Genomic DNA, 14,094 nt, shown 5'->3' with positions numbered 1-14,094 from the left:
GAAGCGGGAACCAATACACCAAACATACTTTCTCTACCCATAACCAGACAACCCCAGATCCAGTGGGCTTTCCCCAGCACAGACAAAAGTACCCTTGCCCCATCTTGCCTCAGAATTACATGGACTTTATGCTATAATTAAGTTTGCAAGGGCTTTGATGATCTCACTATCCCATTAGACAGACCTCACTAATGGATGACTTTGAGGACACCATGCTAATAAAATTCAAGAAACCAAAATAATAAATTGTGTCAATATCAGCCAAAAACCAAATGGAAGAGATCATATGCTTGACACCATGATTGTTACTCGGAAAATGTTCAATTTACAAAAATTCATTTGATACAGTACCACTAAGGAACTCATCTATAAAGTAAAGCAAGGTTTAAAAAAAAAATCTTATTTGCTCTAAGGATAGCTCCACATAGAAATGTTTTGAGAAACATTTTAACTATGTAACAAAATCTGCAAAACACTCTGTCTGATAGTAGTTTGCACTTTGCAAACAAGCAAACTTTGGAGTTAAAGAGCTAAACCTTGCACAGGAATACCTGCTGGATTATGCCAAGTCAATGTGCTTAACCTGGAAACTAGGTTTTCTAAAATCCCTTTTCCCTCTGATTTCCCAGAGGGGAACTTGGGGATGTGAAAGGCAGAAGTGAAGCAATAGCTTTACATGGCAAAGTTTTCATGGTTAAGTAAGATGTCAAACAAGACACCAAGGAGTCCTGCAGACCCCAGCTTGCCCTTGTTTTATGTGTCTACCTTGCCTTTCCATTTGCTGGCTCTGCTGATCAAGAGCAACTCCAGGTCCCCATTAGACTTTTGATGTAGGATCAGGAGGCTGGTTCATACAAAGACACACAAGCTTCTCCTTCACGGGCCCATTTCAATAGCTGGAAGTGCTTGGCTTCTCACATTTCCCTGTAAATTCTCATTTGTCCACTTGCCCCAACACTTTAGGTGAACTGGTAAATCATCTTTCCCTGATCCTCTGATTCCTTCTTACACACCTTCATTCTTCCCGGTTCTTCTCATATTTGTGTAATATCTAAAGTCTTCGGTAAACTCCATTTCCCAAAAATATTCAAAGTGACTATACTTCCTTAAATAAAGCAAGCCTGAGATACAATCTTTATTTTGCAATTTTACCTTTTAAACTCCATGTGTCATTTCATTTGATTTACAGGTTAGTTTTTATCCAGATCATTGTTAATGCATTATGTCAATCTCTATAATAATTCCAAGAAATAGATATATTAATGTGCCATTTTTGATATAAGGAAAGAAGTGCTTAGATTTCCTGGTCAATTGGTCAGCCCCAAACCAAAAGGCATTAAGTGGAAAAGCAAGAACTTGATTCCAGGCTAAATACTATTTAGCAAAAATGATGTAGGAACATGCTCTAGGGGCTGGGATTGCAGCTCAGAGATAGAGCACTCGCCTAGCACACACGGGGCCCTGGGTTCGATCCTCAGCACCACATAAAAATAAATAAATAAAACAAAGGTATTGTGTCTGACTACAACTAAAAAAAAAATAAATATTAAAAAAAAAAAAACATGCTCTACCAGAAAAGGCAAGAGAAAACTGGCAAAAAAGTGTCCAAACCTATTTTTCCAGAACTCTGAAAATTTACCAAAGATACACAATAATACAGGAAGCAGTTATTCAAAAGAAATGACCAACTCTTGATAAGAATAGCAAACTTTGTTGCATTTCAACTTGTTCCATTCTATACCTTCTTCTCCAGCTCTGTAGTTGGCTTGAAAATCGATATCCTAAAATCATGGTGAAAAACTAGAATGGACTGGGAGCTCCTTTAAAGCCTTATTTCCAGAAAATTGTCATTACATGCCCATTATATGTCAATCTGGTGATTCCCTGGAAGAGCCACTCACAAGGTATCTTTGACCTAACTCTGAGCTTGCCCAGTAAAAAGCCTTTGACAAAAAATTAGAAACCACTGAGCAATTTCACAGCTGTCTGAGGTGGTAAGTAAAAGGGACAATGGAATTGAAATGTACATTTAAAAGTGTCCATTTAACCAATTATAAATCTTACATTATCAGTATTAATGATAAAAGGACTAAATACTCCAAAGGCAGGGACTGGCAGAAAGGACAAACAAAAAACAACAAGAACAAAAAAAATCACAATCCAACTAAATGCTATCTGTAAGAGATATACTTTAGATTCAAACACATAAAAAGGTTGAAAGAAAAAAAAAGAAAGAAAAGAAAAAATGTGGGGAAAGAAGATAACATCACATAAAAAGTAACCAAAAGAGTAGTAGCTATACTAATATCAGTCTAAATATGCCTTAAGACAAAAATTGTTAATAGAAAATATATTTTTATAAAGTTCACTCTATCAAGAAGACATAGTTATATGTGTACCTGACAAGAGAGCCCCAAATAAGAAGAAAACTGACAAGACTGAAGGAAAAAAATGGACAATTTAGTAATATTTGGAGACTTCACACCTAACTTTCAATAATGGATAGAACAGCTATACAGAAGATGGAACTAAAAGACTTGAATTATCTAAAAGACCTAACAGACAGTTAAAGAACGTTCCACTGAACAGCAGTATATGCACTCTTTTCAAGTGCATATACTTGAAGTGCGTATTCCCCAGGATATACTGTATGTCAGGTCACAATAAAAGTCTCAATAAATTTGTAAGGATTGAAGTCATACACTGTATGTCTTTCAGCCACAATGGGATTAAATTAAAAGCCAACAGCAATAGGAAATTTGAAGAATCATGAATATGTAAAAATTAAACAGCACACTCCTAAGTAAATAATGAGTCAAAGAAGAAAAAACAACAAAACTAAAAACACATTGAGATAAATAAAAACAGGAACATAATATGCCAAACATATGAGATACAGCAAAAGTCAGGCTTAGAGAAAAATTTATAGCTATACAAGTCTATGTATAAAAAGAACGATCTCTAATCAGTAATCTAAGTTTCCACCATAAGTAACTGAAGAAAGAAGAGCAAACTAAACTCTCAAAAGCAGAAAGAAGGAACTAACACAGAAAGAAGGAACTCCAGCATAAATAAGAGAAAGAATAGAAAAATAACAGAGAAAATCATAAACCAAAAAGTGTTCCTGAAGACTCAAATTACTAAAATCAGAAATGAAAGGAGAGATACTGTCGCCAAACTTACAGAAATAAAAAGAATTGTAAGGGATACCACACTCCACAGGTACCTTACACTCAAATTAGGATCTGAGGCTCAGAACATCAAATCATATTCTCAAAGCATCTGTTTAACAAAAAACACTTTCTATAAATATTGATTCTACTTCTAACTCCACTGCATTATAGACTAAAGATTCACCAGAGTTCAAGACCTAGTGTTTTTCAGTCTTTGCAAAGAAGACTAAATAATAATGGAAAGACTAAATAATAAATGGAAGATTAAATAATAATCAGGAAAATCTCTGGAAATTCTAAGGTGTCAAAAATTCAGCCTGGAGTTACTTCCTCTGTGAACTCCCACCTACTGCAACTCTTGTAAGAATGAGGCACACAATGGGGTTATGTAACTTGTCCTTACCAAACATTATCAGTTCTGGCAATTTTATGCACTGGAAGAACGGTCTGGAGGGGCAGATTCCTAGAAAAGGTAGGGACATACTACAGCTGTGACCCTGCTTGCTGTGAAGTAACCTCTTTCCTCAAATTCCTATCCCACATTTTTGTGTTAAATAAGTTAATTCTTCCTTGTTGAGATCTTATAACTCTTCTTTCTGCTAAAAAAAAAAAAAAAAAAAAAATCTTTCCCAAGGGTGGTGCTTAAAGGCAATATATTTCCTTTCTTCACAATGCATTCTTCAGTTGCTTTCATTCTCTTTAAAATGTCCTAGTTTTTCTCCTTTCTCCTCCTCTTATACACCAAATTTACATAATTTATTACCGAATAAAGAACTACAAAATCCGTGCCCAGTGAATACAAATAACACACAAGGCCACTGTGCATAGGCTGTGTAACATCACTTGCAACATTAAAATGAGTGGCCAGAAATCTTCACAGAATGTAAAAGCTTTGGTGTTTACTAGCTATGGGAAGCTACTTCCCCATGGGAAAACAGTCATGTACATTTTATAAGACACTAGAAAATTTTCATCTAAATGTCTATTAAATAGGTTAAAATACATTCCCACAAATGCAAAGGATATTTAAGTGGGACAACAAGCTGTAATGAACCTGCAGTGCTTGCAAGAATTTTGTCAGATGCAAACCCCAAAGGTCATTCCCTTACCCTTTGTATATATACAAAACTAGGCTGTCCCAATAATCTATTTTATTTTTCAATTCTACACAACTAATTATCATTCTTAATATAATCTGTGGCAACGAACACACACGTAAAGCTGTCAGTTTGCTACTCCAGATTTAGAGCATTGAACTCCCACCCAATGTGGACTTGAGTTGCTTTTTTTTCTCATGCTCAGCATCTGTTCCCTGATCTTTTTTTTTTTTTTTTGGTACCAGGAATGAATGCAGGGATATGCTAAGCCATATCCCAGCCCTTTTTATTTTGAGACTGGGTCTCGCTAAGTTGCTTAGAGCCTCACTAAATTGCTGAGGCCAGCCTTGAATATGTGCTCCTCCTGCCTCAGCCTCTGAGTAGCTGGGATTACAGGCATGCACAAGCACGCCCAGCTCTTCCCTGATCTTATAACAGGATTCCTCTTCCCCGAAGAGATCCAGTCCACGTGGGTTCAGGTAAAGTCTATCAGAAGGAAAGCACATCACTCAGATCTCTTAGCCTTTTATAAACCATTTGTTAGAGATATGAAATTGAGTATAGTTTCCCAGTGGAATTACTAAACTTGGGCTTCCTGTGGCCATCATGTCTGAACAACAAAGTCAGGATGACATCACCTGAGTCCCTGGATACAGCTCTCAAGCCATGTCTACTAGAATTTCAGTTGAATGAAACAATGAATACCCCTCTTTTCAAAGCTAGAGGGTGCTGATTCTTTAAAAAAACAAATGAGCTCTAACACATTCCTAGAAAATTGTGTTGTATGATCCATACAACAGACATCCAACTACAAGAGGAAGATCCATGAGAAAGTAGGTGCTTTTAGTCAGAAAAACAGATCAAATGACAGTTATTTACTAAATGTATGACCGTGAACAAGTTGAAACTAGTGTTTTGAGGGGTTGATCTTCATGTGTACTTTACCTACCTCAGGTTGAAAGAATTCGATATGAAGTGTACCTAGCCTTTGGGAGGCACATGGTAAACCCTGAATGAATGCTTATCTTCTTCCTGGAAAAAGGAATGTTTATCCTTCCTTCCACTGGAAAAAACTGGAAAGTAAAAAAGCTTGAGATTTCACTACTAGGAAGAAGGAAAGGACTTAAAATATTCTTGAGGAACACTAAAATTTTCTGCAAACAATCACACCAGTCAACAGCTTATTCAAAGATAGAAGAATTGCTGTGTCAACTGTTAAGTAGGTAATTATTTAACTGATCCAAAAGGAACCAATACAGTGAGGTCAGAGAGAAAAATAACTACCAATATTAGATAAATACAGCTAAATTTTCACATTGAAGCCTAATATCAACCAAATATCAGGTTTTCATGAGTGTGGAGAATCACAAGATGAGTCCTAGGAAACTCAGAAAGGAGTCTGTACAAGATACCAATTGGCTGGGTGCAGTGGTGCATGCCTGTAATCCTAGCCACTCAAGAGGCTAAGGCAAGAGGATTGCAAGTTCAAGGCCAGACTCAGCAACTTTGTGAGACCCTGCCTCAAAATTTGAGGGGGAAAAAAAAAAACAAACATAAAAAGGACTAGAATTATAGTTCAGTAGTAGTAATAGTACCCCTGGGTTCAATCCTTGACACCACAAATATCAACAAATATGAACAAACAAAAAAGAGATACAAACCAAGTAGACTATTGCTTTAGAGAAGGATAGCTGAGAGAGAAAGAGAGAGATAAGGGCCCAAAAGAATATGGAATCTGTGCATTCTTCTATCTTAACCCTTGTCATATCATACTCAAATATTCTATTCACATATATCAGTACTATCAGACCATAATCAGGTTGCATGTAAACTCTATTATTCATCTTTGAAATATTACTGCCTCAGCACACAGACTATGTAAGTGTTGGGGTAATTCAACTGATACTTACACTAAAACCACAAAGAGCTTACAGTGTTTTCCAAGGGCCTTCAGATTTTAAAGAAAAATAAAAAAGGTTCTTCCCATTTGGGGACAGAGATCAACTCCTTTATGGGACATAATCTGGCTAAAATCAATGTTTGAGTATCACTATATGACTGGGGAACAAAATTAATAAAATTATATTGTTCTATTGTGTACATGTATGAATATGTAACAAATCCCGCTATCATGTATTAGTATAATGCATAAATAAATAAATAATTTATACTAGTGAACAGAGTCATCTAGTAGAATCTGAATGTCACAAGCTATCCTAACCAAGTGACTATACCTAGGAAACAACTTTTCTTAGTACTAAAACCACTGAAAAACAAAATAGATGGCATAAAAGGAGATCCTAAGTATCCAAGGAGTTTCTCACCCTGATGGTGCACCTTTTTCCCCCCACATTTTTTTTAATATTTATTTTTTAGTTGTAGTTAGACACATTATCTTTATTTTATTTATTAATTTTTACGTGGTGCTGAGGATCGAACCCAGGGCCTCGCACATGCTAGGCAAGTGCTCTACCGCTGAGCCACAACCCTTTCCCCACATTTTTAAAGTGGTGCATTATGGTTGTACATGATGACGGGAATGATGATGCACCTTTTGATCAATTGGTTCAGAGGTAACTGAGAACCTGAGATATATACAAGTAAAGGGGTTAACATACTGAAAAACATTCCATATTTGTGACAGTCTGTTTTTCTGTAAGCTGTTATATGAGAAATTTGAGATTCGAAGGAGGGAAACACTACCCTAAGAACTATTAAGATTTCAGAGCTGATGATGTGACTCAATGGTAGCACCTGCCCGGCATGTATAAGGTCCTGAATTTGATCCCTAGCATCACACATACCACACACACAAAAAAAAAAAAAAAAAAGAAAGGAAAGAGAAAAATAAGGATTCCAGAAAGCACTCTGCCAGGGAAGAGGCCTTGGGTTTGGGGTAAAGAATACAGGTGAAAGTTAAGTTCAGTGAGTCAGAAGTAATTATCAAAATGCCCTTCATGGCTGTGATTTTTGCCTTGATTTTTGTAAATTAATAAGATGAATTAAAATTCTAATGTGTGATAAGCAATGGTCCTCATCTGACCTTGTGTCTGGGAAGTACACAGGGAAGGGGAACTGGCAGACTAACAACCAAAGGAAGCTCTCCTGGCAAAAAATGCAAGAGAAAAAATGAGCTCCAGACTCAGAGATAGAACCAACTATAAAAAGTGTCTCTGAGGACTTAGATATGATAAACTTTGGCATACTAACTAGAGATTTGCTCCAAGCAGATGGAAAAAAGGCAGGCTAACAATTTAAGAACACACTATTAGTCGGATTTGGTCTCCTTGGCAATGGCTTTAGGAGTAAAAAAGAAGTGTATATGTGTGTGTGTGCGCGCACATGTGCCTGTGTATACCTAGAACTCACAACCATGGGTGTAGTAGTCAAATTCCCTTTTCCCTGAAGCAGAGAGAAATGTGGATTCTGATTTTCACTATAGAGTCTGGTTCTCAAAGACAGGGAGACGGACTCCTGGGAAGGTGCTCTACCATTCTTGACATAGAGTAAGGATGAACAGGGCAGAGCCAAGCAGCATCAAAGCACCTTCTCCTCTTGTAGAGGACCCGCCTCTTAACAGAAGGGCAGTTTCCTCCTAGTCTAAATCCTTGTTCTGTGAGTAGCAACTGGGACATGAAAAGTGCAAAGCACTTCCCCTCACCCCAGCTAGACACTCCTCTAGACAAGGTCTGTGGTGCTACCTAGTCCTATCCATTCTCTCACAGAGCCAACCATTCACTAATTGCTTTTTATATTATATGTGTAGCAACATATAATACTCTCTGGCTTGACTTTTCAGAGTATTTGCCAACACAAATATTCCAGGTCCAAGATAAAACAGAGTAATTTAAAACAGGGCCTAGTTATCCAATTAGCTGATCATCTCCTATTTGCTTTACCAAGCTGCGAGTATTTTCAATTATTTTGCCTATTTTTCTCATTCAAGTGAGCACAACAAGTTTTAACCTACAAATCTAATATCAAATTTTTAAGGGATTAACAGTAACCATGTGTGGGGAAGAGTACAGGCTTTAGAGGAAAGGAAGTCTGAAATCAGACTCCAAAATCTGCCACTTATTAAGAATAATTCATACTTTGTAGTTGGTTATGAATAGTATGATAGTTACAAAATAATTACATAAAGAATGTAGTATAAGAAAGGCACTCAAAAATTACATTACATGACAAAATGGTCAGTGTCTTTAGCATTTACTGAGTAAGAATCAAAGAATCTTGAAGGTTCCTGTTTCTACTGCTTAAGTTAAAAAGTTCAAATAAAAGGGGGAAATCTCATAATCTGTCTTCAGAGAGAGAACAGTGTGGCAGCAGTTGGAAAGGTATCTTTTGCCACATGTAAAATCATCCATAAGGAATGAAGGATGTGGAGATTTGCTTTAATGCAGTAATCATTCAGCAAACCCATACCAGTCATTCATTCAGCAAATATTTTCAAATATTTGCTCTGTGCAAGGCCTGTGCTAGATTCTGGGGAGATAGCTGTAAATAATACAGACACAGGTCTGGTTCTTAGAAGCTTACATGAATAAGTCAGAGAAGCTAGTAAATGGGATATATATCAAGAGTAGTCTTGGATGCTATAGGAAGCCATAGGAGGGAGAGCAACCCCAAATCTGGGAAGTAAGTATCAGGAAGGTTCTCTGTAGACAGCAATAATCAAGGAGAAACCTGAAGAATAAATACGAGTTAGCTGAAAGACTAGCACTCTAGACAGACAAAAGGAGCATGTAAAAGCCCCTGACTGAGGCAGTGCTGCAAAGACAGGAAATTACAAATAGTTAATCTCGCTGGAACTTCAGGAACAACTTGGATGAGAGAGTATGAAGGAGGATAAGGCAGACAAAGAGTAGGGGGAAACAGTTGGCAATGGATCCAGGAGCAAGATCATGAAAAGTCCGTAAACTATTTGCTCTCAAGGGCTCTAATTTAACTCTGGAGAAAAAAGGAAGTTGCTGAGGGGGTGGGAATGACATGGTCAGATTTGTCTTTAGGAAGATCACTTTGGCTATAGCATGGGAAATCTTTTAACTCATTAAAAGAAACTCTATCTTAGAAAACAAACCCCCAAAACAAAAAATTAAAAGCAACTGCTTAAAAAAAAAAAACTGTTTTTTAGAAGTAAAACATTTACTTGCACCTTAAATGAAAACTTTTTTTTAAAGAGTCCACAATTACAATGATTTGCAAATGTAGCACAATAAAATATTTGGCTATGGAATCTCACATAAGCCTTACTTTCCAGAAACATATCACCCCCCCCCCAACTTTCCACCCTCACTGCCATCCCCCAGGCAGCTTATGCCAGTGCAGTCTTTGCTGCTCACTTGGAGAGCCAATTTGCTCAACAAAATAAGAATCTGCCATCAGCTACAGGAGCCGGATAACCCAAAAGAGTAAATGGTAACAAATGAGAACCAGTTTTTTTTTTTTTTTAAACTTTGTATTTCTTTTTTTTTTTTTTTAAAGAGAGAGAGGGAGAGAGAGAGAGAGAGAATTTTAACATTTATTTTTTAGTTTTTGGCAGACACAACATCTTGGTTTTGTATATGGTGCTGAGGATCGAACCCGGGCCGCACGCATGCCAGGCGAGCGTGCTACCGCTTGAGCCACATCCCCAGCCCCGAAAACCAGTTTTGATCCCAAGGTCAAGCAAAATAAATCTCAGATGTTTTGCCAGTGACCATTAAACAGCGAGAATATCTGCAGGTAATTTCTAAATTAGAAAGCCTGAGCCCCTACGGCAGCATAGTGTGAGTATCCAGAGTACCAGAATAAAATCATTAGAATTAGACAATTCTCTGAATTTGCCTTTTAAAAAATAAATTATGCCATTAAGCATTAAATGCAAGGATTTAAAGTTCACAAACTTCTAGTTAAATCAAAATGTGGTGAAAACTACTGGCACATGACCAAACACTAAAAGAATCTCAACTGTTTAAGAAATAAAACATTTGTTTCCAACTTGAAGCAAACCTTTTTAGGGTATATGGCTAAACTGACCTACAAATGTAACATTCAAAAAACAGGTAAGGAAGATTTTTTATGAAACAAATAAAATAGTAAAATCAACTTTTAAAATCAAGATTTTGGGGGATTGCTTGGCTAGAACTCACAAAAAGACTTAAGACAAAATATACATTTAGGGCTGGGGATGTGGCTCAAGCAGTAGCGCGCTCGCCTGGCATGCGTGTGGCCCGGGTTCGATCCTCAGTACCACATACAAACAAAGATGGTGTGTCCGCCGAAAACTAAAAAACGAAAATATTAAAATTCTCTCTCTCTTTAAAAAAATATATATACATTCTAAAAATTAAAATATGCACATTTCTAAGAGAATTTAAAAACATATGCAGTTATCCTAACCATAGGACAATTCTTACAAGGTCATGTGCCAATTTTAGAAAATAATATCACAACTGCTTAGTCCAGTCAAGCCCCTTCTCTAAGGGGAACAGATGCATTACATTCTTTTTCTGCAACTAGGGAATCTAGCTTTACATATTTCCTAAAATGATTAAGCTAACTTAATATTTCAAAACATGCTTTAGGTATTCACAATTCATCAATCTGCTTAATTATTTCAAAAATTACTTTTCAAAAACTACCATATTCTCCTATACAGTCACTTATTTATTACTTGACCAGTGTGAGAGACCAACAAATAAAGAACGAAGCAATGGGAGCCACATCAGACTGGAAGTCACCTATTCATTCACCTATGCATTCCTTCATTAAACACTGGAGTATTACTTTAGTGACAGGCAATAGACACTAAAAAAAATAAAATAAAATAAGGCCCTGAAGAAACATAACATGATGTTTTATCAAATTTGAGATGCCATCAATCATAAGGCAAACTCTTAACAAAGAAAGAAAAAATGCTTTTAATTATGATCTAATGTTTGAATGAATCACACCAATTTCTCATTGCTTTGATTTTTTTCCAATCGACTCAGGAAAGTTTGGCAATTCTTCCTCCTTTTTTTTTTTTTATAAATCTATAGTTTTATTAAGACAAAAACTGACAGTGTGTATGAAGTTTACATTTAAAGAAAAATCTCACAGAAACCTAATACATGCCTAAAAAGATTTTACAATGTAGCTCTAGATGCAGGTCTAGATGATATCAAGAACTTTGATTTCATGATTCAAGACAGCATTTTGGGTATCAGTTAATTCATAATATTTTTTTTCTTCAAAAAAAAAAAAATTAAAAAATGTGTTTAAAGTGAACCACTGCCCCAATATGAAAGCTAATCTCCTGAGACCAGGGCTTTTGAAACCACTCAACCTTTGAATTGACTAATGAAACTTGTGCTGTCAGTGACTGAACTCTGCCACTTATGGTTTCAGAGTTCAAAGTTTAAAAAGCAGAGGCTCCAACAGTTACCAAGTGGAGTGTGGGCCCTCCTCTTTCCCTACTCTTCCATTTCCTGTACCCCTTTGGCCCCTCCCCTAGTACTTTAGCCAGTGGCTTAGATGGACAAGCTGATTTTATTTATAAGTTCATAATTGGAAAAGAAAAGGTCTTTTTGTCTGATTGCAAGAATTAGCACCTCTAAGACAGAATAATCTGCCTGGGTATACTCTCCAATAAAAGACCTTCCCACCTCAGTCAGTTTCTATCTCCAGAATGGCAGCTTTGGTAACTTAGGAACTGGCTTAGTCCTTTGTGGGGAACAGCATTAACTCAGGCAGGGAACACCTTGGCTTATAGGTTTCAGGCTTTCACAGCTTTTAAACAGTCTCTCACAGTCCTCATTTATGGTGCCAATGACTTTTTTTTTTTTTTTTTGAATAAGGTAAAATATTCTGGACATAGAACCAAATCATTAGTTACTCGTTCTTTCCATTGTTTCACCCAGTCAGGCCCCAAATTTTAAAGAAAATGATCTACGCATCTCCCTTCTTCCCTGCCCAATCCCTCCCACCCCAAATAATACACCAGTAACTACACACATGCTACGCTGTAAAAATGCAGAATTAACACTATTGGGAAGAAAGGCTGTGGGTTGTGGAGATGCTCTTTGAAGATCAACAGTATTTTTTGCCTTCCCACATACCCAATTCTGCAAATTTTGTCCTTCATAGAAGGCCCTTTGCTTTTCTCAATAAAGTGCAGAATGGGTTGCCTTGAAACACTTACCCCTTTCCCCTCCACTGGGATGGGTGTGCAAACTATACAGCTTGGAACGGCTTTAAAGCACTTGGGCTGCTGCAGGGCACAGAAACTAGACTGTTTCTTCAAAGGACATCTTCTCAAGCCACCTTTATGGTGTCAAGACAAGTAGAACTCCTTCCCTCCCCACTTAAACCCACAGTCACAGGCGACAGGGGCTGGTACTCAGAAGAGTTAATTCTTGTCATCTTTTTTATCATCATCCTCCGAGGGGTAGGAATGCCTCGTCAGCCTTTCCTCATAGAAGGATATGACAACCTGTGGGCACTTGACATTGGCTTCCTTGGCAGGGACCAGGTCAGCTTCATCAGAGTTTTTCCATTTCATCAGGAACATGAGCTCTCCACTGGAGTCTGTAGCTCCAATAATCCGCTCCGGCTCCAAACCCCGGGCAAAGCCTCGTGGCTTTTCAGACTCTTCTTTTTTCTTCTTTGGTTTGCTCTCTTCTCCCTTATCTTCAGAATCCGAATCAGCTTTACGCTTGCCGCCCTCTGATTTATCTGTCTCATGTGCTGTTTTCTGTGACTGTAGAAACTCAGCAATGAGGTCGGGACAATCCAGGTTCTCTTCTGGCTCCCATGTATTGTCCTCATGGGAGAAACCTTTCCACTTTAGGAGGTACTCCACTTTGCCCTTTACAACCCGACGATCGAGAACTTTTTCCACCACATATTCCTCTTCTTCTTCTTCTAATACCTCCTCTACTTTCTTCTTATTTTGTTTTTTCCCCATAGCGCCTGCCAGCTTTCTGGTGTAAAGGGTGACGCTGCTCAGAGCAGCGCCCAAGAGTCCAGGAGGAATCGGTGTCGCGCTACTGGCACATCGCGTCGGGCCAGCCGGGGGAGTGGCGCCCAGTAAAGCAACAAGCGGGGTGGCCACAGTCAAGCCCCTAGCTGTAGCAGTGTACAGCAGGCCCCAGCCAACAGCCCTCCCCTCAGCCGAACAAAAGACCCTCGCACTCTTCGCTGCCCGCCGCCCGCAACCCTTCCTCCCTTTAATACATTACTTGACATTTTAAATGGCAGCCTTTTATTTTTTCAACACCTCTCTGTATAAAACAAAACATCATCTCCTTTTGGGTTTCTTCCTTTCTTGGCTCCCACAAAGCATTTGATTGTTGCTTTTAAAGAAAAGTTGAGCATTTTTTCATGTACTTGTTGATTGATTGTATGTCCTCCTCTGAGAAGTGTCTGTTCAGGTCCTTGGCCCATTTGTTGATTGGGTTGTTTGTTCTCTTATTGTCTAATTTTTTGAGTTCTTTGTATACTCTGGATATTAGGGCTCTATCTGAAGTGTGAGGAGTAAAGATTTGTTCCCAGGATGTAGGCTCTCTATTTACCTCTCTTATTGTATCTTTTGCTGAGAAAAAACTTTTTAGTTTGAGTAAGTCCCATTTGTTGATTCTAGTTATTAACTTTTGTGCTATGGGTGTCCTATTGAGGAATTTGGAGCCCGACCCCACAGTATGTAGATCGTAGCCAACTTTTTCTTCTATCAGACGGCGTGTCTCTGATTTGATATCAAGCTCCTTGATCCATTTTGAATTAACTTTTGTGCATGGCGAGAGAAAGGGATTCAGTTTCATTTTGTTGCATATGGATTTCCAGTTTTCCCAGCACCATTTGTT

The 14,094-nt window shown here is 37.8% G+C and overlaps 1 protein-coding gene and 1 pseudogene across 4 annotated transcripts in view; both read right to left on the bottom strand.

Moving 5' to 3' along the window:
* The window catches only part of Ttc27 (tetratricopeptide repeat domain 27), a 157,457-nt gene that overhangs the window by 59,044 nt on the left and 84,319 nt on the right, over nucleotides 1–14,094 (bottom strand). The gene's annotated exons all lie outside the window — the stretch shown is intronic.
* On the bottom strand, nucleotides 11,277–13,199 carry LOC139701703 (chromobox protein homolog 1 pseudogene; annotated as a pseudogene).

Source organism: Marmota flaviventris, chromosome 14 (genome assembly GCF_047511675.1).
Source record: "Marmota flaviventris isolate mMarFla1 chromosome 14, mMarFla1.hap1, whole genome shotgun sequence".
Classification (NCBI taxonomy): Eukaryota; Metazoa; Chordata; class Mammalia; order Rodentia; family Sciuridae; genus Marmota; species Marmota flaviventris.
This window is presented reverse-complemented; position numbering and strand designations above follow the sequence as displayed.